Source organism: Oncorhynchus nerka, linkage group LG12, assembly GCF_034236695.1.
Source record: "Oncorhynchus nerka isolate Pitt River linkage group LG12, Oner_Uvic_2.0, whole genome shotgun sequence".
NCBI lineage: Eukaryota > Metazoa > Chordata > Actinopteri > Salmoniformes > Salmonidae > Oncorhynchus > Oncorhynchus nerka.
The window spans coordinates 62,974,739-62,995,897 of NC_088407.1; the positions used below are offsets into that span (position 1 = coordinate 62,974,739).

Genomic DNA, 21,159 nt, shown 5'->3' on the forward strand with positions numbered 1-21,159 from the left:
GCTGCACTGAAAGTAAAGGGGCTGAATAATTTTGCATGCCCAATTTATCAGTTTTTGAATTGTAAAAAAAGTTTGAAATATCCAATAAATGTCGTTCCACTTCATGATTGTGTCCCACTTGTTGTTGATTCTTCACCAAAAAATACAGTTTTATATCTTTATGTTTGAAGCCTGAAATGTGGCAAAAGGTCACAAAGTTCAAGGGGGCTGAATACTTTCGCAAGGCACTGTATGAAGTGATTTAATCCTCAATTTTATTCAGTGCAAATTCGGTATGGGTCAGGTGAGGTCACCAGCACATATATGTCTTCGACACATCCAAGCGTGTGGAGTGTTTATGCATGTGTGTGTGAAGAACACTGATTCAATGAGAAAATCTCAATGCACAGTGCCTTTTGGAATGTTGAACTAAATGGCACAGTAACCAATTGAAGAACTAGACCGATCTGCAACTCTGGACTATCTGGGGCATTGCATAAACAGTAGTCAAATCGGCATTTGGCCTCTGCTTTAACCATAGAACACTTAGTAGATCAAGTTATCCCAATTGTTACTGTCTACCTTATGCAAATTCATGGCTGTGCACACGTGTGAGCTGTACTGTGGTGTGAGATGACAGCCACTGTTAATGATCTGATAAAGGTTGAACAGGAGGGTTTTGAGAGAGCTGAAATTTTAGTAGGATATGAATTGGACCCAGAGATCTCACAGACACAAGACGTATGTGGCAGGGGCTACAAAGTGAAAACCAGCCACTTCGGACACCGACATCTTGCTTCCGGACAAGCTAAACACCTTCTTTGCCTGCTTTGAGGATAACACAGTGCCACCGACGCAGCCCGCTACCAAGGACTGTGGGCTCTTCTTCTCCGTGGCCGATGTGAGTAAGACATTAAAGCGTGTTAACCCTCGCAAGGCTGCCGGTCCAGACGGCATCCCTTGCCGCATCCTCAGAGCATGCAAAGACCAGCTGGCTGGAGTGTTTACGGAAATATTAAATCTCTCCCTATCCCAGTCTGCTGTCCACCATTGTTCCTGTACCCAAGAAAGCAAAGGTAACTGAACTACCTATCCCATCTGGACAAGAGGAATACCTATGTAAGAATGCTGTTCATTGAGTATAGCTTAGCATTCAACACCATCGTACCCTCCAAGCTCATCATTAAGCTTGAGGCCCTGGGTCTGAACACCGCCCTGTGCAACTGGGTCCTGGACTTCCTGGACCTCCACTTCACTGATTCTCAACACAGTTCCTTAAAGTTCCTCGGTGTATACATCACTGACGGTCTGAAATGGTCCACCCACACAGACAGTGTGGTGAAGAAGGTGCAATAGCACCTCTGTGCAATAGCACCTCTTCAACCTCAAGAGGCTGAAGAAATTTGTCTTGGCCCCTAAAACCCTCTCAAACCTTTACAGATGCACAACTGAGAGCATCCTGTCGGGCTGTATCTCCACCTGGTACGGCAACTGCACCGCCCGCAACCGCAGGGCTCTCCAGAGTGTGGTGCGGTCTGCCAAATGCATCACTGGGGGCAAACTACCTGCCCTCCAGGACACCTACAGCACCCAATGCCACAGGAAGGCCATCAACCACCCGAGCCACAGCCTGTTCACCCCGCTATCATCCAGAAGGCGAGGTCAGGTGCATCAACAGGTGCATCAACAATGGGACAAGAGACTGGAACACAGCTTTTATCTCAAGGCCATCAGACTGTTAATTAGCCATCATTAGCCGGCTTCCACCCAGTTACGCAACCCTGCACCTTAGAGGCTGCTGCCCTATGTACAAAGACTTGGAATCACTGGCCACTTTAATAATGGGAACACTAGTCACTTTAATCATGTTTAAATAATGTTTACATACTACTTTACTCATCTCATATATATATACTGTATTGTATTCTACTGTATTTTAGTCAATGCCTCTCCGACATTGCTCAATCTAATATTTATATATTTCTTAATTCCCTTCTTTTACTTTTAGATTTGTGTGTATTGTTGTGAATTGTTAGATACTACTGCACTGTTGGAGCTAGAAACACAAGCATTTCGCTACACCTGCAATAACATCTGCTAAATATGTGTATGTGACCCCCCAAAAAATATTTGATTTGAGTCTCCTCTTTTGTCTTTCTGCAATTTCAGAGGAAGAAATCCATATAAATGATTGATAAAGTGACTTCACTGTAATTTGAATAATGCATTGATCCTATTTCTGCCTGGCGTTTTGTATGGTAATGTGCTGTGGGAGGCTGAGGTACTCGGTCTGCTCTGTAAATGGCTGATTTAAATACAGAGACCCAACCCACTCTGGTGAGGTGTGTGTGTGGTGTGTGTTTGCGAGCTACAGAATGAAAAATGGGGGATGGGGAGTGCGGTGGCGTGTAGGCTAGCCTTTCCCCTGTCACCTCTCATTAGCGACACATAGCCCAGCTAACCTTGCCACTCCCCTCCCCAAACCCACCACATGCCCATCCCAGTCCCGGTCCCAACACCCTGCTTCAGCCCAGCTGTCTCCCTCCCCCACACCACCAGACATCCTTCCTCTTCCCATTCAACATCAGCGAGAAAGAGAGCATGTGGGGTTAGACTTAGGAAGCTGAGGAGACACAGTGTCCAGGTCTCAAGAAAATAGTTGTTTTCCAAACATTAGGATGTGCTTCCAGGATCCTAGTAGAATATGTGGTAATTATGGTTCTTGCAGTTGATTGTTGTTTGGGCTCTAGCTGTGTATGGGGGTGGGGGTGGGGTGTATTGTTTAGCTGGCGTTAAGGGATGTATTGTTTACTCTACATCTATCCTGCCCCTCAGAGGACTCTTGTCTGCAAACAAGACGGCACATCTCAGGGGTTTTCTCTTCATCCTGGATATTCAAATTCTCTACACAAATCCCTCTTAAGCCTGGCACAGTTTTATTAGGTTTTAGTGTATTGTAGTGTGGATATTTGGTTTACCATTGTGTGTATTGATTAAGAGCGTGTGGTTTTCCTGGGAGCCCCTGGGAGGCTGGTTAAAGAGCTGCTCAATGGGAGCAGACACAGTGATTTATTAGTGTGCTGGAGGAAAAACTGCCTTCTGAGATAAAGCAGATCTCCCATCACATTGGAATTCCCCGCCAGCCTCCCAGAGGGTCAGGAGCTGCTAGACTGTGTGTGTGTCTTTGTTGGTTTTGGGGAGATGGGGTTGTTGATGGTTACATAATCTTTAGTTTTGTATCAAACATTGTTTTGCTATAGGCAATGTAAATTACGTGATGTATTATGGCAATTTCATGGTAACGGAATTACGCTTTGACTCAGTTTATTCACTTTAAAATGTATGCTATTTTTACTTTATTTTTCTTATTATATATATTTTTTGTGCTTTTTACCCTTTTTATCCCTAATTTCGTGATATTCAATTGGTAGTTACAGTCTTGTCCCATTGCTGCAACTCCCGTACGGACTCGGTAGAGGCCAAGGTCGAGAGCCTTGTGCCTGCTTAACCCGGAAGCCAGCAGGCACCAATGTGTCGGAGGAAACACCTTACAACTGCCGACTGTGTCAGCATGCATGGACCCGGCCCGCCACAGGCCGGGTCCATACATGTTACATTCACACAATGAATCCAGACTAATTGTAACATTGCTAAGAAATTGGCCATTTTACGACTTATTCGAATTCTCCCAACAGGGTGACAAATATTTACAATTATTTACACATCCAGACTGAGATAGTGCCCCAAACAGCACACTCGCTGCATAATTATTCTCCTGATGTTTCACAAGTTTGGACATCACAGTACAGGAGAGTACAGTACAGCATAGATTACTGAACTATACTCTACTTTTCTTCACTGTATTATATTGGACTGTAGTCTACTGTGCTCTACTCACTGTACAGTACTGTACTGTGCTATTCAAACTTGTGAATCATACATTACCGGTCAAAAGTTTAAGAACACCGTTCTCATTCAAGGGTTTTTCTTTATTTTGACTATTTTCTACATTGTAGAATAATAGCAGATGGCTACTTTTAATAATTTGTTTAACATGTTTTTGGTTACTACTGATTCCATATGTGTTATTTCATAGTTTTGATGTATTCACTATTATTCTACATTGTAGAAAATAGTACAAATAAAGAAAAACCCTTGAATGAGTAGGTGTTCTAAAACTTTTGACCGATAATGTACATCTATGTTAGGTTCGGATGTGGCCCGGTCCGTTTGTGGACGTTAACATAACGGCCAACGCGGACTGACCAAATTTCAACTACTTTTCAATGTCCATGGACGCCCAGTGTTGGCCGGTACTCAGTGAGTGTAGATGCTGGTTACAGTAAATGGAAAGAAAGGTGGCACCTGGGTAGGTGTCAGTAAGAGCTGGGAGAGGTGACATTAACTTAAGAGTGAGAGCGAGAGGCAGAGAGAGGGAGGGGGGAGGAGAAGGGGAAAGGGAGAGGGAGGGTTTTTCCACCAGACAACAGAAAGACAAATAAAACCGTTATGAGCTGAAAATAACAGTATGCAAGTGGAAGGGAGGACAGTAGCAGGTGACCCAACTGTGGTTTATCACTATTATGATTTCCCATTGTAGCTATTTCAGTTGCAGTAATTCTGTTACAGATTTTTTGGTTCACGCGTTTTAACCACCTAATACTTGATAAACGAATTTCAAATCAGTAAAATCACTATAAATAATTGGTACATTTACCATTACTTAAAAACCTCTTTGGGCTGAGATCCCGCTAATGGGATCGATATGACAACAGCCAGTGAAAGTGCAGGGCGCCAAATTCAAAACAACAGAAATAGAACATAGTATTTTACACCATTTTAAAAAGATACACCTCTTGTTAATCCCTCCACAGTGTCCGATTTCAAAAAGGCTTTACAGCAAAAGCAAACCAAATGATTATATTAGGTCAGAGCCAAGTCACAGAAAAACACAGCCATTTTTCCAGCCAAAAAGAGGAGTCACAAAAAGCAGAAATATAGATAATGTTCATCACTAACCTTTGATCATCTTCATCAGATGACACTCATAGGACATCATGTTACACAATACATGTATGTTTTCTTCGATAAAGTGCATATTTATATCCAAAAATCGGAGTTTACATTGGCGCGTTACGTTCAGTAGTTCCAAAACATCCGGTGATTTTGCAGAGAGCCACATCAATTTACAGAAATACTCATAATAAACATTGCTAAAAGATACAATTGATATGCATGGAATATTAGATCCACTTCTCCTTAATGCAACCGCTGTGTCAGATTTCAAAAAAACTTTATGGAAAAAGCACACCATGCTATAATCTGAGTACAGCACTCAGAGACCAAAACAACCCAAACAGATATCCGCCATGTTGGAGTCAACAGAAGTCAGAAATAGCATTATAGATATTCACTTACTTTTGATGATCTTCATCAGAATGCACTCCCAGGAATCCCAGTTCCACAATAAATGTTTGTTTTGTTCAATAAAGTCCATAATTTATGTCCAAATACCTCCTTTTGTTAGCGCGTTCAGTTCACAAATCAAAATTCATGACGCACGCTCACTAGGAGCAGACGAAAAGTCAAAAAGTTCCGTTACAGTCCGTTGAAACATGTCAAACGAAGTATAGAATCAATCTTTAGGATATTTTTAACATAAATCTTCATTAACTTCTTGCGTCGAGCCATCCCGGATCCGGGATCGTGACTACAGCCTCAAGTCCATTACCATAACGCAACGTTAACTATTCATGAAAATCGCAAATGAAATGAAATAAATGTGCTAGCTCTCAAGCTTAGCCTTTTGTTAACAACACTGTCATCTCAGATTTTCAAAATATGCTTCTCAACCATAGCAAAACAAGCATTTGTGTAACAGTATTGATAGCTAGCGTAGCATTTAGCGTTAGCATTCAGCAGGCAACATTTTCACAAAAACCAGAAAAGCATTCAAATAAAAATCATTTACCTTTGAAGAACTTCGGATGTTTTCAATGAGGAGACTCTCAGTTAGATAGCAAATGTTCAGTTTTTCCTGAAAGATTATTTGTTTAGGAGAAATCGCTCCGTTTGGTGCGTCACGTTTGGCTACCAAAAAAAAACGGAAATTCAGTCATCAAAACGCCAAACTTTTTTCCAAATTAACTCCATAATATCGACTGAAACATGGTAAACGTTGTTTAGAATCAATCCTCAAGGTGTTTTTCACATATCTCTTCGATGATATATCGTTCGTGGAAGTCTCCTCTCTCCCCTGAATCACATGGATGAATGCGTGCAGCTTGGGGATTACGCAGCAATTTCGACAAAGGACACCGGGCGGACACCTGGTAAATGTAGTCTCTTATGGCCAATCTTCCAATTATATGCCTACAAATACGTCACAATGCTGCAGACACCTTGGGCAAACGGCAGAAAGTGTAGGTTCGTTCAGGGCACATTCACAGCCATATAAGGAGACAATGGAAAACAGAGCCTCAAAAATTCTGCTCATTTCCTGTTTGAAGTTTCATCTTGGTTTCGCCTGTAGCATCAGTTCTGTGGCACTCACAGATAATATCTTTGCAGTTTTGGAAACGTCAGAGTGTTTTCTTTCCAAAGCTGTCAATTATATGCGCTTAAAACGGGCACGTTTTTTTATCCAATAATGAAATAGCGCCCCCATAGCTTCAAGAGGTTAATGTTCCAACCGGAGAATTCCTCTGTCTGTAGAAATGCAATGGAACAGAGCTCGCTCTCACGTGAACGAGCGTGGTCAGCTCATGGCTCTCTGCCAGAGCCCTGACTCATTCCTCTCTCATTCGCCCCCACTTCACAGTAGAAGCATCAAACAAGGTTCTAAAGACTGTTGACATCTAGTGGAAGCCTTAGGAAGTGCAGTATGACAAATATCCCACTGTGTATTCAATAGGCCAAGAGTTGAAAAACTACAAACCTCAGATTTCACACTTCCTGGTTGGATTTTTTCTCAGGTTTTTGCCTGCCATATGACTTCTGTTATACTCACAGACATCATTCAATCAGTTTTAGAAACTTCAGAGTGTTTTCTATCCAAATATAATATATATATAATATGCATATCTTAGCTTCTGGGACTGAGGAGCAGGCAGTTTACTCTGGGCACCTTATTCATCCAAGCTACTCAATAAGAAGTTAAACTTTCATTATCCTCCCTTCTCTTGCAGAAGGTTAACAACTTCCCCAAAATGAAATATAAGTGTTTATATTAGTTGGCAGGGGTGTTTACGTCAACATAAACCCAAGCTTTTATTTCTGTCGAATTTTTAAGATGGAAAATTGTGTAAAAGTGTATCTATGCATTTCCCCCAAAATATAGACTCTTAATGGCAGGATTAGGCGGCCGCCTTCGGCGGCAGATGGACGAGGGCAACATTTTCTGAGCTAAACTATCCAAGACACACCTCCAACAACAACACATACAACCTCACAATTCTGCCCAAAAACAATGACAATTTCTCTCAACCAGTGGCATATGTTTTTTTAGGTGAGCGCTGATGCCGCCCTGTGATAATCAGTCCCACTTTATCGAAGGCAGGGGCGCAAAATATTTTGCTTGTTCATTCCCAGCACGCCTCTTCAGGTGCTGTTGAAGAGATTCATCGCTGTGGCGCTCCACCAACGTTCCGTCAAAAAAATAATCTAACATAAATCATGCAGCAGGTATAGGATATGGTAAAAAAGAGTACGTGGCCTTTTCTGTAGCCTAAAAGATAAAATGTTTGACAATGTAGTGAGATGGATGCTTTTTACATCATGCAGGTTTCTCCGATCAAATAGCCTAACCTAAATGGTGCTTAATCAAATAAAAAATGTGCTGTCATGTTAACAAACAGTATATCCTAAAAACAGGATAGGTCCAAGTAAAATGGACAATATGGAAGGGACAATCACAACTTTTGTCCAGAAGTTTCACCCCATTGTCATGATCAGCTGTTCATAGCAAAAAAGAAAATACTTCTGCATAGTTAAATAAAGGTTCAATAAAAAATATATTTAAACACATTGTGAATAGGCTCACGGTAACTCCTGATAAAGTTGGATAGCTGATATTCAGAGCTTAAATGGCCAAATTGATTAGTCATGGGAATCAGGGTTGATAAAGCCAATGCAGTGACCTGTTTTACAAACGGTGGGCTTACCACATGGATGGGCATTCATGAAATTCCATTGGGGCCAACATGGTAGGCTATACCCCAGTAAGCACGAGCTGACGTCTTTTTTTTGTTCCTGTCTGGATCTGACATCTTTTTTTGGTGTTTTACAAACAGCAGGCTTTCCACATAGTTGGGCATTTGTTGGGGTTCGTTCCTCCTTGTGCCTTGTCAATCATTGGCTCATTGGTGAAATTAGCATTATGACAATATTTTTAACTAAATAATTCAAAACCTTTATTAATGCAATTGCAGACAATCAGGAACATAGCACGCATGTTTCCGAGTAAGTTCTGAATCAAAGCTAAGGTCCCATGTTATTTTATCAACCCCGAAGTGATGTCACTGCCTACGTCATTATCTTTTATTCATTAGACCAAAATCATGCATACACAGCTATATAAACAAGGCTTTTAGTGTGTTATCTAAAAGCTTAGCAGTAAATGTCCAAGTTGATTTATAGTGGAATGTCTGACCTGTCTTATCTCCTACACTCCCCTGCAGAGTTCTGTCTCAGTCACACATTTCTCAGAGGGGTCTCTTTTATAAGAGGCAGAGGGAGAGAGAGAGAAATAGAAAACAACTGTGGAACAATATTAAAACCTCATAATGTGTATATATATATTGTTAATCTGTAGTCAAGGACCCTATAAATGTAAAGAAGGAGGGGTCTTATAACCCCTCCCCTTCTATTAATACAACATAAGCATAATCAATTATTCTAATACATCCATCATTTGGTACATCCCCAATCATGACCCCTAGGTGAACTCCTGACACATTCATAAATTACTTTTGAACTTTAATTCAGAAGCAAAAATTAGCTTGATTTCAACATCCAGAAAATACATATTTTCATCGTCTTCAATGTCCGGAAAAGATGCCTCTTCAACATCCTTGAAAATATGTATTTTAAACATACGGAAAATATATTTTCACCTTTCATTCAGAACCTTAATTTAATCGTAACTCAAAGTCTGGGAAATACATATTTTTTTTTACATCATTTCAATGTAATTTTGCTTAGTGGGGGACTATTGTAGTTTTGTGAGGGGGCTGCATCTTTTGGTCTCACCTAGGGTGGCAGAACGGCAAGGACCGGCCATGCTTCACATATTGGTGCTAATTGGTCCTTTTCGATGGAAATTCCCATTTATCATTTGAAAACTGACAGTAGCAGACCAGTAGCAGACCACCGTGACTTGTACTTGCCAACAGACATAAAGACTTGCAGATGGTTTACTTCATATTTCAGATCTCAAACTGCTATCAACCACAGTTCAAAGTAGGGTTGGGTCCAGGTTTGGTCAATGGAGGAGCTACAGTGCCTAGTGAAAGTCTACACACCTCTTGCACAGTTGTCATTTTGCTGCCTTAAAATTACATCTAAAAAGGGTTTAAATTACATTTTTTCCCTCCATATGTACACAACCTGCTCCACATTTTCAAAGTGAAAGAAAAGTATAGAAATGCTTGAAATGAATAGTAATGTCTTCACACCCCAGAGTTAATACTTGGTGGAAGCACCTTTGTCAGCAATTACAGCTGTAAATCATTTTGAATTAGATTCTACCAACTTTGCACAACTCTTAGAGCAACATATACAATGTCGTCAGAAAGTATTCAGACCCCTTAACTTTTTCCATATTTTGTTACGTTACAGCCTTATTCTAAAATTGATTCAATTGTTTTTTCCCTAATGAATTATACCCCATAAGGAGAAAGCAAAAACTGTTTTTTAGAATTGTGTGATTCGTTTTAGGAAACTAGGCATATGTCGCGGGTCACTACTTCACAGGAGAGCCATTTGAACATAACCTTTCTTTTAAAATCAAAATGCGTTTTTTGGCAGAAATGCCTTCTGGAACATGTGAACTTACTTGCATGTGACTTAATAACAGACTTGTATGCCATCTGTAAATACGCATCAAATTGTTAAATTACGAGACTGGTTGGTTTAGCCACAGACAGCAACCTTCCCGCTAGCCATGATTGGCTGAGATAATGAGTGGGCTGGACATGCCGAGAGATGAGTTCGGATTGGTCTGCCATGAAGCACGCTTCTGTCTATTTGAGCTGGTCAGTATGTGTAGGTAATCATGTCTAACGCGGCTTTAAAAAAATGTATTGTGTAGTAGAACTGCATTGGTTTCTCAAATGATTGCCTCGCCTGGTTCACCAACTACTTCTCTGATAGAGTTCAGTGTGTCAAATCGGAGGGTCTGCTGTCCGGACCTCTGGCAGTCTCTATGGGGGTGCCACAGGGTTCAATTCTTGGACCGACTCTCTTCTCTGTATATATGAATGAGGTCGCTCTTGCTGCTGGTGAGTCTCTGATCCACCTCTACGCAGACGACACCATTCTGCAGCTCACAGATTACTGCACCTATAATTTAAGCCCAAACAACTACCTCTTTCCCTACTGTATTTAATTAATTTATTTATTTTGCTCCTTTGCAACCCATTATTTTTATTTCTACTTTGCACATTCTTCCATTGAAAATCTACCATTCCAGTGTTTTACTTGCTATATTGTATTTACTTTGCCACCATGGCCTTTTTTTGCCTTTACCTCCCTTATCTCACCTCATTTGCTCACATCGTATATAGACTTGTTTATACTGTATTATTGACTGTATGTTTGTTTTACTCCATGTGTAACTCTGTGTCGTTGTATGTGTCGAACTGCTTTGCTTTATCTTGGCCAGGTCGCAATTGTAAATGAGAACTTGTTCTCAACTTGCCTACCTGGTTAAATAAAGGTGAAATAAATAAATAAAATAAATAGTGTTGCTCTCCACTTTCTGGAGGACCGAGTTTTTAAATCAGTGGAATTAGAGTATGATAGCTAAGGACATGGAGAAAACACCGGTCTCCAAATTACATCTTCAAACTAAGGGCAACCATGGCATTCGTGACAGGGAGAGGCGTCCATTCATAATGTATATGGGTAAGATAGGACTGAGACTGAGCTAGCTATATTTTCAGATATTACACATTTCAAATTTTTTAAATTTTATTTTAATTTGTTAATTTTTACCCCTTTTTCTCCCCAATTTCGTGGTGTCCAATTGTTGTAGTAGCTACTATCTTGTCTCATCGCTACAACTCCCGTACAGGCTCGGGAGAGACAAAGGTTGAAAGTCATGCGTCCTCCGATACACAACCCAACCTAGCCGCACTGCTTCTTAACACAGCGCGCATCCAACCCGGAAGCCAGCCGCACCAATGTGTCGGAGGAAACACTGTGCAACCTTGGTTAGCGCGCACTGCGCCCGGCCCACCACAGGAGTCGCTGGTGCGCGATGAGACAAGGACATCCCTACCGACCGGACGACGTTAGGCCAATTGTGCGTCGCCCCATGGACCTCCCGGTCGCGGCCGGTTACGACAGAGCCTGGTCGCGAACCCAGAGTCTCTGATAGTACAGCGCCCTTAACCACTGCTCCACCCCGGAGGCCACACATTTCTAATTTTGACAAAGTAATTTCAAGTTAATGTGTACTGTTAGCTAGCTTGCGAACGTTAGCTAGCTGGCTCACTAGCTAACGTTACGTGTATGGTCTTATTATTCGTATCTCAGAGCCATTTGCTTTGCTAGTTATAGCCTAATGTTAGCAAGCTAACATTGAACCTGGTTGGTTCATGCAGGGTAGTAACGTCATGAGTTGGGATCATGGTTCATTGTTTACCTAGCTAGCTAGTTACATGTCGGTTCTCTCACATTAGCCAGTTATTTATGTATTTATTAAAATAAATATGAAATGAGCAAAGCCCAGGTAAAAAGTTGAAAACCTGCCTCAGTCTTCGGACAATTACACACATTTTAATGCCAAAGACCAGAATGGCTTTCCAAGAGTTGTTGAGCGTTCCTGAGGGGTCCAGTCTCAGTCCTGACTTACAGCTGCTTGAAAATCAGTTGCTGTCCTTAAACAATTCACAACCAAATGTACTGAGCTTCAGCAATTTTGAGTTGTGCAGAGTTGGTAGTCTCTTATTCAAACTTATTTTCAGCTTTAATTGCTGACAAATGTGCTTCCACAAAGTATTAACTTTGGGGGTGTAAAGACATGCGCAATCAAGCAATCCTTGTTTTTTATTCATTTTTTAAAAAACTATTTTTCTCTTTCACTTTGAAAATGTGGAGCAGATCATAGCTCTGTAGGGAAAATATCTAATTGAATCCCTTTTTAGATTTTGTTTTAAGGCAGTGAAATGTGACAACTGTGCGAAGGGTCTGTAGACTCATTAGGCACTGTATGTCTAACAGATCGAGTGAGGTTGGTTGCAGGGGCAACTTGGGGCTAATGCTGAGGCTGGGGTTGCAGAGAGGGGTTGAGCTGGGGTTTGTATGGGGCTTTTGGTTGAAAAGAGGTGGGCTGGACAGGGCTGGTTCCCCACAAAGATCGCCATACATCTGTATTGCATTTATTGCCTGCGCTAGTCAACATTTTGTGAGGGGCAGGAAGAGAATGTGCCCGAGATGAAGATATAACATATAATAATTTTTATTCTTCATATTAGCCTTTGCACATATATAGCACATATAGGGAGTGTTATACAAGAAGAAGTTAATGATTTGATTTTCAAAAGGAATCTTCATCCTCTATCTGAAAAATATATATTTGTTATTTTTTTACTTCTTACGGCTGAGATCCCGTTAACGGGATTGATATGACAACAGCCAGTGAAAGTGCAGGGCGCCAAATTCAAACAACAGAAATCTCATAATTAAAATTCCTCAAACATACAAGTATTTTACACCATTTTAAAGATACATTTGTTGTTAATCCCACCACAGTGTCCGATTTCAAAAAGGCTTTACGACAAAAGCACACCATCTGATTATGTTAGGTCAGTACATAGTCACAGAAAAACAGCAATTTTTCCAGACAAAGAGAGGAGTCACAAAAAGCAGAAATATAGATAAAATGAATCACTAACTTTTGATGAGCTTCATCAGATGACACTCATAGGACTTCATGTTACACAATACATGTGTAACTCTGTGTCGTTGTATCTGTCGAACTGCTTTGCTTTATCTTGGCCAGGTCGCAATTGTAAATGAGAACTTGTTCTCAACTTGCCTACCTGGTTAAATAAAGGTGAAATAAATAAATAAATGTATGTTTTGTTCGATAAAGTTCATATTTATATCCAAAAATCTCAGTTTACATTGGCACGTTACGTTCAGTAATGTTTTGCTTCCAAAAATTTTGCAATTTACAAAAATACTCATCATAAATGTTGATGAAAATACAATTGTTATGCATGGAACTTTAGATATACTTCTCTTTAATGCAAACGCTGTGTCAGATTTCCAAAAAGCTTTACCGAAAAAGCACACCATGCAATAATCTGAGTACGGCACTCAGACACAAAAACAAGCCATACAGATATCTGCCATGTTGTGGAGTCAACAGAAGTCAGAAATAGCATTATACATATTCACTTACCTTTGATGATCTTCATCAGGATTGCACTCCCAGGAATCCCAGTTCCACAATAAATGTTTGTTTTGTTTGATAAAGTCCATCATTTATGTCCAAATACCTCCTTTTTGTTCGCGCCTGTAGTTCACAAATCCAAATTCACGACGCGCAGGCCAGACTAAAAGTTTTCAAAATCCATTACAGTTCGTAGAAACATGTCAAACGATGTATAGAATCAATCTTTACGATGTTTTTAACATAAATCTTCAATAATATTTCAACCCGAAAATTCTTTTGTCTTTAGAAATACAATGGAACGCAGCTACCTCTCACGGGAGCGCGCCTGAATGAGCTCATGGCCTTCTGGCAGACCTCTTACTCAATCAGCTCTCATTCTCTCCTCCTTCACAGTAGAAGCCTCAAGTTCTAAAGACTGTTGACATCTAGTGGAAGCCTTAGGAAGGTCAATCAGACCAAATTTACACTGTATCTTGGGTAGGTAAAGAGTTGAAAAACTACAAACCTCACATTTCCCACTTCCTGGTTGGATTTTTTTTCTCAGATTTTTGCTTGCCATGTGAGTTATGTTATACTCACAGACATCATTCAAACAGTTTTAGAAACTTCAGAATGTTTTCTATCAAAATCTACTACTAATTTGCATATCTTAGCATCTGGGCCTGAGTAGCAGGCAGTTTACTCTGGGTACCTTATTCATCCAAGCTACTCAATACTGCCCCCAAGCCATAAGAAGTTAACAATGGGGGGTTGAGATCAGTCGAAGTAACAGGATGTATGGTTATGCATTGACTAATACAATTCAAACAGACCAATTTCATCAGGCCTTGATCCCCATGGGTAACTCCCCTGCTCCCTCTCTTTTCCCCCTCTCAGGCATGGCAGGCTGGGCTTGGGTGTCTAAAGAGGCTCAGGACCTGAGAGAGAGAGCCGACGGCTGAGGAACTAAGCACTTCTCCTGGGCAGAATGAAGATGCAGGAGGCGAGGTCCCCGAACAACAAGTGAAGAAGAGTGACGATGGGTGCTAATGCATCCAGCTACCCGCACTCATGCTCCCCTCGTACAGGGGGGAACACACAGACACAACAGACCTTCATAGGTAAGTTTCAATGTTCTTACTTTACTGTAATAGTGTATGTATTTACTTTTATTTAACTAGGCAAGTCAGTTAAGAACAAATTCTTATTTTCAAAGACAGCCTAGGAACAGTAGGTTAACTGCCTTGTTCAGAACGACAGATTTGTACCTTGTTAGTTCAAGGATTTGAACTTGCAACCTTTCAGTTACTAGTCCAACGCTTTAACCACTAGGCTACCCTGCCGCCCCGACTTTGTTTCTTCAAAGTCCTCAGTGGGACATATCATCAGTGTCCACAACAGACCCTCATGGCAAGGATATGTCACCTTGATTGGGGAGAACGGGCTCGTGGCAATGACTGTATCGGAATCTGTGGAATGGTATCAGATACATCAATCACATGGTTTCCAGGTGTTTGATGCCATTCCATTTGCGCCGTTCCGGCCATTATTATGGGCTGTTCTCCCCTCAGCAGCCTTCACTGCGATACAGGAATGTGCAAGTCATTGTAGAGGGTGGTTGGTTGGAGTTTATCTTTTCAGTTCCAGCAACTGATTTAGGCTCTAGTTTTTACAAACTGAGTTCTGTCAGTCAACTTTTTTTTCTTGACTTATGAAGTTGAAGTCATCTGTGTCTGGTTTGTTGGAAGTGTACAAGCTGCATTCTATCCGTTTTATTTTCTCTGGCGGCTCTCGCAGGAACTGCTCAGTCATCCACCGCTGTCTCTATGTTCATTTCCATTTCAGACTCCAAGCATCAATCCCTCATTCATTTTCTAGGCCTTATTGATGGCCATTTATGAGTGGCTGCTTATGAATTTACTCAGATTTTATAGGCTTTTTGAGATAGTTTTGGATTCAATCAATGTCTGCGTAAGGAAAACCCCAGGCTTTTATATTCATTTTCCTGTTGCGCCTTTCTTGTCCGTAGTCCTAGAGACATACAGTAGGTCCAAGCTCATGGAGATTTGATTGAGTTGAAAGCCCTGTAGATTTCAGAAATAAACTGATGTTGTTTCCAGTTCTAAGGATTGTTGGTTGTAAGCTGAAGTCGCTGCTGTGCAGGCATAGATGGATGTTCAGGGAAGGAAGGCCATAGAGAGACTTTTCTATTTGGCAGTGTTGCCTCTGACGCAAGGGTCCCCTGTCTCCAGCCAAACATCACTGCTATTAGGGGTAGTTCATTTGTGTATGGCTGGACAAGTGTATTGCATAAGACTACATAGGAGGGGGGACTTTCCTACCCCCAGACTGACAATCCAAAACGTTGTTGTCCTCTGACTTAATCAAAGTCAGCTTTATTGATGCTTGTGATGACATCTGATGGAATTTTGATAATAATGGCCTGTTCCTTGACACAGACAGTTGAATTATCTGTGAAATGAGACTGGGGCACTAGATCAAGGGAGTGCCAAGCACGCTATGGGGGAGTTAGAGGAGAGTGTCTAGACTGCCAGGTCAAATGACCAGCCTAGGAGGAAATACGCTTGGGTTTCATATGGTCATAATTTCAGAATTGAACAGGCAAACTGGATAATATCAAGCCCGAGGAATTGACTGCATTTATAAAACGGCTGTGGGAAAACAAGATACGTGTATCATATTAATAAAATCCTGACATGACTTCTTTCCCATTTCAAAAAACAACCACAACATTTGAGCCAGCTGACCTCTGTGTTATGTTATGTGTTGCAGGGACGTCGTCATACTCCCAGCAGGGCTATGGCTGGGAGTCCAAGCTGTACAGCCTGGATCAGGGTCACGACAAGCCCCATGACAGGAAGAAGAAGAGCCTGGGCCTGGCCACCCTCAAGAGGAGGTTCATCAAGCGCCGTAAGTCCAGCCGCTCTGCTGACCATGCCCGCTTGATGCGGGAGCTCCTGTCGGGGTGGGATGTGCGTGATGCCAACGCCCTGGTGGAGGAGTACGAGGGCACATCCTCCCTCAAGGAGCTGAGCTTCCATGCCAGCCTGGCGCGGGCCGAGGCACCCAGCCTGCAGCGTGACCTGTCTGCCCTCTACCAGCACAAGTACTGCACCGACTTGGACCTCATCTTCCAGGACACCTGTTTCCCCGCCCACCGTGCTGTGCTGGCTGCCCGCTGTCCCTTCTTCAAGACCCTGCTGTCCTCCTCCCCGGGGTACGGTGCCGAGGTCCTCATGGACATAGAGACGGCAGGCATCGACGTGCCCATGTTCTCTGCACTGCTGCACTACCTGTACACGGGGGAGTTTGGGGTGGGCGGGGCGGAGGACACCAGGCTGCAGAACGTGGACGTGCTGGTGCAGCTGAGCGAGGAGTTTGGCACGCCCAACTCCCTGGAGGCAGACATGAGAGGTCTGTTTGACTACATGTGTTACTATGACGCCCTGCTCAGCTTCTCCTCCGACGCGGAGCTGGTGGAGGCTTACAGCAGTGGGGGGGCTGGAGGGGGCGTGGCCACAGGGGGCGGTGGGGGGCTGGGCTCCACAGATGAGAACCTGAGGGCCCACAAGGCCGTGCTCTCAGCCCGCTCGCCCTTTTTCCGGAACCTTCTGCAGCGGCGCATCCGCACGGGGGAGGAGATGACTGAGCGCACACTCCAGACACCCACGCGCATCGTGCTGGATGAGTCCATCATCCCGCGAAAGTATGTGCGAGTAATCCTGCACTGCATGTATACAGACTTGGTGGAGCTAGGGCTGGTGATGAGGGGGAGCCCCTCGGCCGGGAGCCTGGGGGAGGTGCAGGTCCTGGTTGCCGGGGGCAGGGGAGGAGCCAGCACCTGCACTGAGGAGGCCATGGAGCTCTACCACATCGCCCTCTTCCTTGAGTTCAGCATGCTGGCACAAGGTAAGCTACGGTATCCACCATGAATGAATGGTTCTCAGTAGAGAGCTGGTGTTTACATTCAACCTGGCGGTACATGTTGAGGTCATCCCAGATCCCCTTATAATCTGTCCAGTATATGAGGATGAATGGTAGTCTGGGAGGCTGCCTGTAACAGCCAGTGAGAATATACTTTGATGCTTTATATCCTTTTAAATCTGGGCTGGGTTATGAATTTGAATGTCAATCTGTCATGCTAGGAGTGTTATTTTAATGGCATGGGTGTCCATGTGATATTGCCCTTAGCTCTGTGACAGTATGGGTCTGACTGGGGATGGATATCCTCATATAACTGCATCTCTGAATGCTGAAATCTTATCATAGGTTAGCAGGACAGGAGTGTGAGCCAACATCAAGGCTTTAATGTAGACTGGGCATTGGCACAACTGAAAAAGCTACCTCAATTGATCCATCCATGCCCATCCATCCCCAAGGTTGGGAAATACTTTTGGTGGAGGGCTGCACAGATTGTTTTGGGGGACCGATTTGTTCATCAAAAACCATTTGCAGGCCATTATAATTTCAACGTATTTCTATCTAGTTTTAGATGTTTAAGAGTGGCCTGGGGTGTTTTTTAACCCCAAATAATAATTTACAAAAAGATATACCGTAAAACTTAAATCAATAGCCCAGGTGTTTATTTGCTTCAATCACTGAACACAACATTAGAGACAGGCTTCTATTTGAGCCAGGTGCCTATTTTCTTAATGCACACAGCTTTTGCTCATTTGTATAGTTAATTGTTTAATTCCAGCATTTGCTTCCAGCCTTTTAATTAATGTGTTGATTTCCTGCACTAATTTATCATTTATACACACTGTCCTGTTTATTTTTGTCTCAGTATGTCTCTGTTTCCAGATAATTATTATTCTGTCACAAAAAAATTTAAATAATTATTCTCCTCATTGACTGTGCATGTTTGGCAGTTCTTATTTTCACCACTAGAGGGTAATCAGACGATTTCTGGGGGTCTGTTAGTGGTGCTTGAGACAGCTGTTTGTTCACCCACACCTGCCCGCAATTGCTAATAACTCATCCGCAACCGCCCCACTATATGTGAAAAAAATGAAAATCTGAGGCCTGCAACTGAACCTAACCTGCTAATATAGAAAGTGAAAGATTTTTTGACGGGAGTGCAATTTTAAGGACCGTCCAAACCAAGGACGATAACTATAACATAACGGTCACTATAACGAATAAGAAAATAAAATGTGTTCAAATTCAAGTGAACAGGAGCCTTCAGACTACAACGATAACTACAAAAAGAGTGGAAAACGATAACGACAGTATCGTTTGGATCACTTTCAGAGTGATTTGTATTTTTTCGCTGTCCATTCGACTATAAAATATTGACAACCGATCAAAAACGCGTTCTATTGAAGCGGTCTAGGTGCGTAAGGCTGCTCAGAGAGGAGAGAAGGCAGAGCGCACGCTAAGCTTGCCTGAATAACTGGGCATGTGTGAGCATATTGGTTGGCCACATTAATTATAGTACAACTTGGGAGAAGGATGTGCCTTTCTGTACCTTAGCTGTCGAGAAAATACCCATTACTGATCCAAGTGGTTGCCTAATCAGGCCAGAACTAGATTATTATTATTCAGAATGAAACATGCATTCAAAACTCAGGGATTTTTAGCAGATACTGAAATTGCATATTCACTGTAGTTTACGGCCTAGAATATAATTATTTATGAAAATGCATTATTGCATTGTGTTGTTATAGCCTAGGTGTGATAATTTTCTTGTCCCTAAAAAGTTTAATCAATTGGGGAGACTTCCGAGCTGCGTGCCTGCAGGGACTGGGAGCGCAGCCTAGGGAGCACACTATCCTAAACTACCTTTCATTTCATAATCTGATGTAAAAATATCTATTTCAATGTGTAAATCCATTGGGTATAGGCTATTCACTGCAGTATTATGCCTAATATTTAGCTAATGAATGATGGGTTGCATACACTTCTAACTTATGCTGCACATCTCTACCAACGGCAGGGTAGCCTAGTGGTTAGAGCGTTGGACTAGTAACCGGAAGGCCGTCATTGAAAATAAGAATTTGTTCTTAACTGACTTGCCTAGTTAAATAAAGGTAAAATTTAAAAAATAAAAACTGGGCAAAACTGGTTGAATCGACGTTACCAAGTCATTTCAACCAAAACAGTGTGATAACATTAAATCAATGTGGAAAATTGTTTAGATTTGCAAAACGTTACCAACATAAGGGCATTTTTTTCCCACATTTTTACACCTAACTTTTGACCTAAATCCAATGACATGGTGACTTTTTATTTCATTATTTTATTCACATTAGTTGAACTGACGTCTGTGCCTAGTGGGTCGTCTGTCTTCACAGTTCTCTTTGCGCAATTACGCACCTGACCTCTCCACTGCTTCTCAGCTACAGCTATTCCTCCTAACACTTGGAGTCCCAGGAAAAGCTAGACTACAATAGCTTGTTGTACATTTAATTCAAGCAGTTTATTTACTACTAGCCTATCAAGGAGAGATTTCAGCTTGCTGAATGTAAAATAGGAGAGTTTTAAAGGAGAGAGAGCGCACCATGGTGTGATCAAAGTACACCACATGAGTGGCCTGCTAATGCACCTTTCTGGAACATGTAAACTGTCGAGAATAGAACTAAACTGATCCATATGGATTCATAATCAGGCCTAGGCTGTATGCAGTTTTTTTGTTGTCAAGAAGCATTCAAAACAGGACATTTGAGCAGTTATTCAAATTAGCCTACATCATTGCAGTTTACAGCCCTAGACAATAATTGTGCACTACCTTGATAACAATAATACTTTCCTCATTGCAGTGTGTTGTTGTAGCCTAGGTAGAATAATGTTATTGTCTCAACGTAGGCCTAATCAATAGTGGAGCTTTGCAGGCCCGACTGCTGCCTGGAAGAATGTACACATCTACCATTTCATAATTGAACTTTTTTTCTTGCACTTTGACAGGCAACTATTTATATCTACACTATTTAGCTAATGAGGAGCCTAATAATAGGGGGGGCGGCAGGTAGCCTAGTGATTAGAGCGTCAGACTGGTGACCAAAAAGTTGCAAGATCGAATCCCCCAGCTGACAAGGTAAACATCTGTCATCCTGCCCCTGAACAAGGCAGTTAACCTGTTCCTCAAATGCCATTGAAATTTAGAATTGGTTCTTAACTGACTTGCCTAGTAAAATAAATAATTACAATTATCTAGCTAATATTTAGCTTCTTACTTCAGCTACACATATCCAGCTGTTCCTGTGCATAATAGCGCAAGCCACTCCGCTATTCCTTTTCATGTGAAATCTCAGAAAAAGCTTTAGGCTGCAAAAAGCTATAGGACATTTATTTTGAGCTTTTTTTATATAGTAGGCTTGATAGCCTTTTCATGGAGAGGCTCTTGCCTCTTGCTAATTGCTGAATGTAAAATAGGCCAAAGGAACTGTCAGGGAAAGTTATGGAGAGAGAGTGCATTGGTGTGATCACTTTGGCCAGTGATCATAACATTGTTGCGCTGATGCTTTACAAATGGTTCTGGTCGTTGGTGTGGACGGTCCTTCAGATAGGTTTCTGTTCTATCAGTCCTGACATTTTGGTAGGCTATTTGTTAGTCT

The 21,159-nt window shown here is 42.0% G+C and overlaps 1 pseudogene; it reads left to right on the forward strand.

Moving 5' to 3' along the window:
• LOC115138549 (BTB/POZ domain-containing protein 7-like) overlaps positions 1 to 21,159 on the forward strand; it is a 50,598-nt pseudogene that overhangs the window by 13,581 nt on the left and 15,858 nt on the right.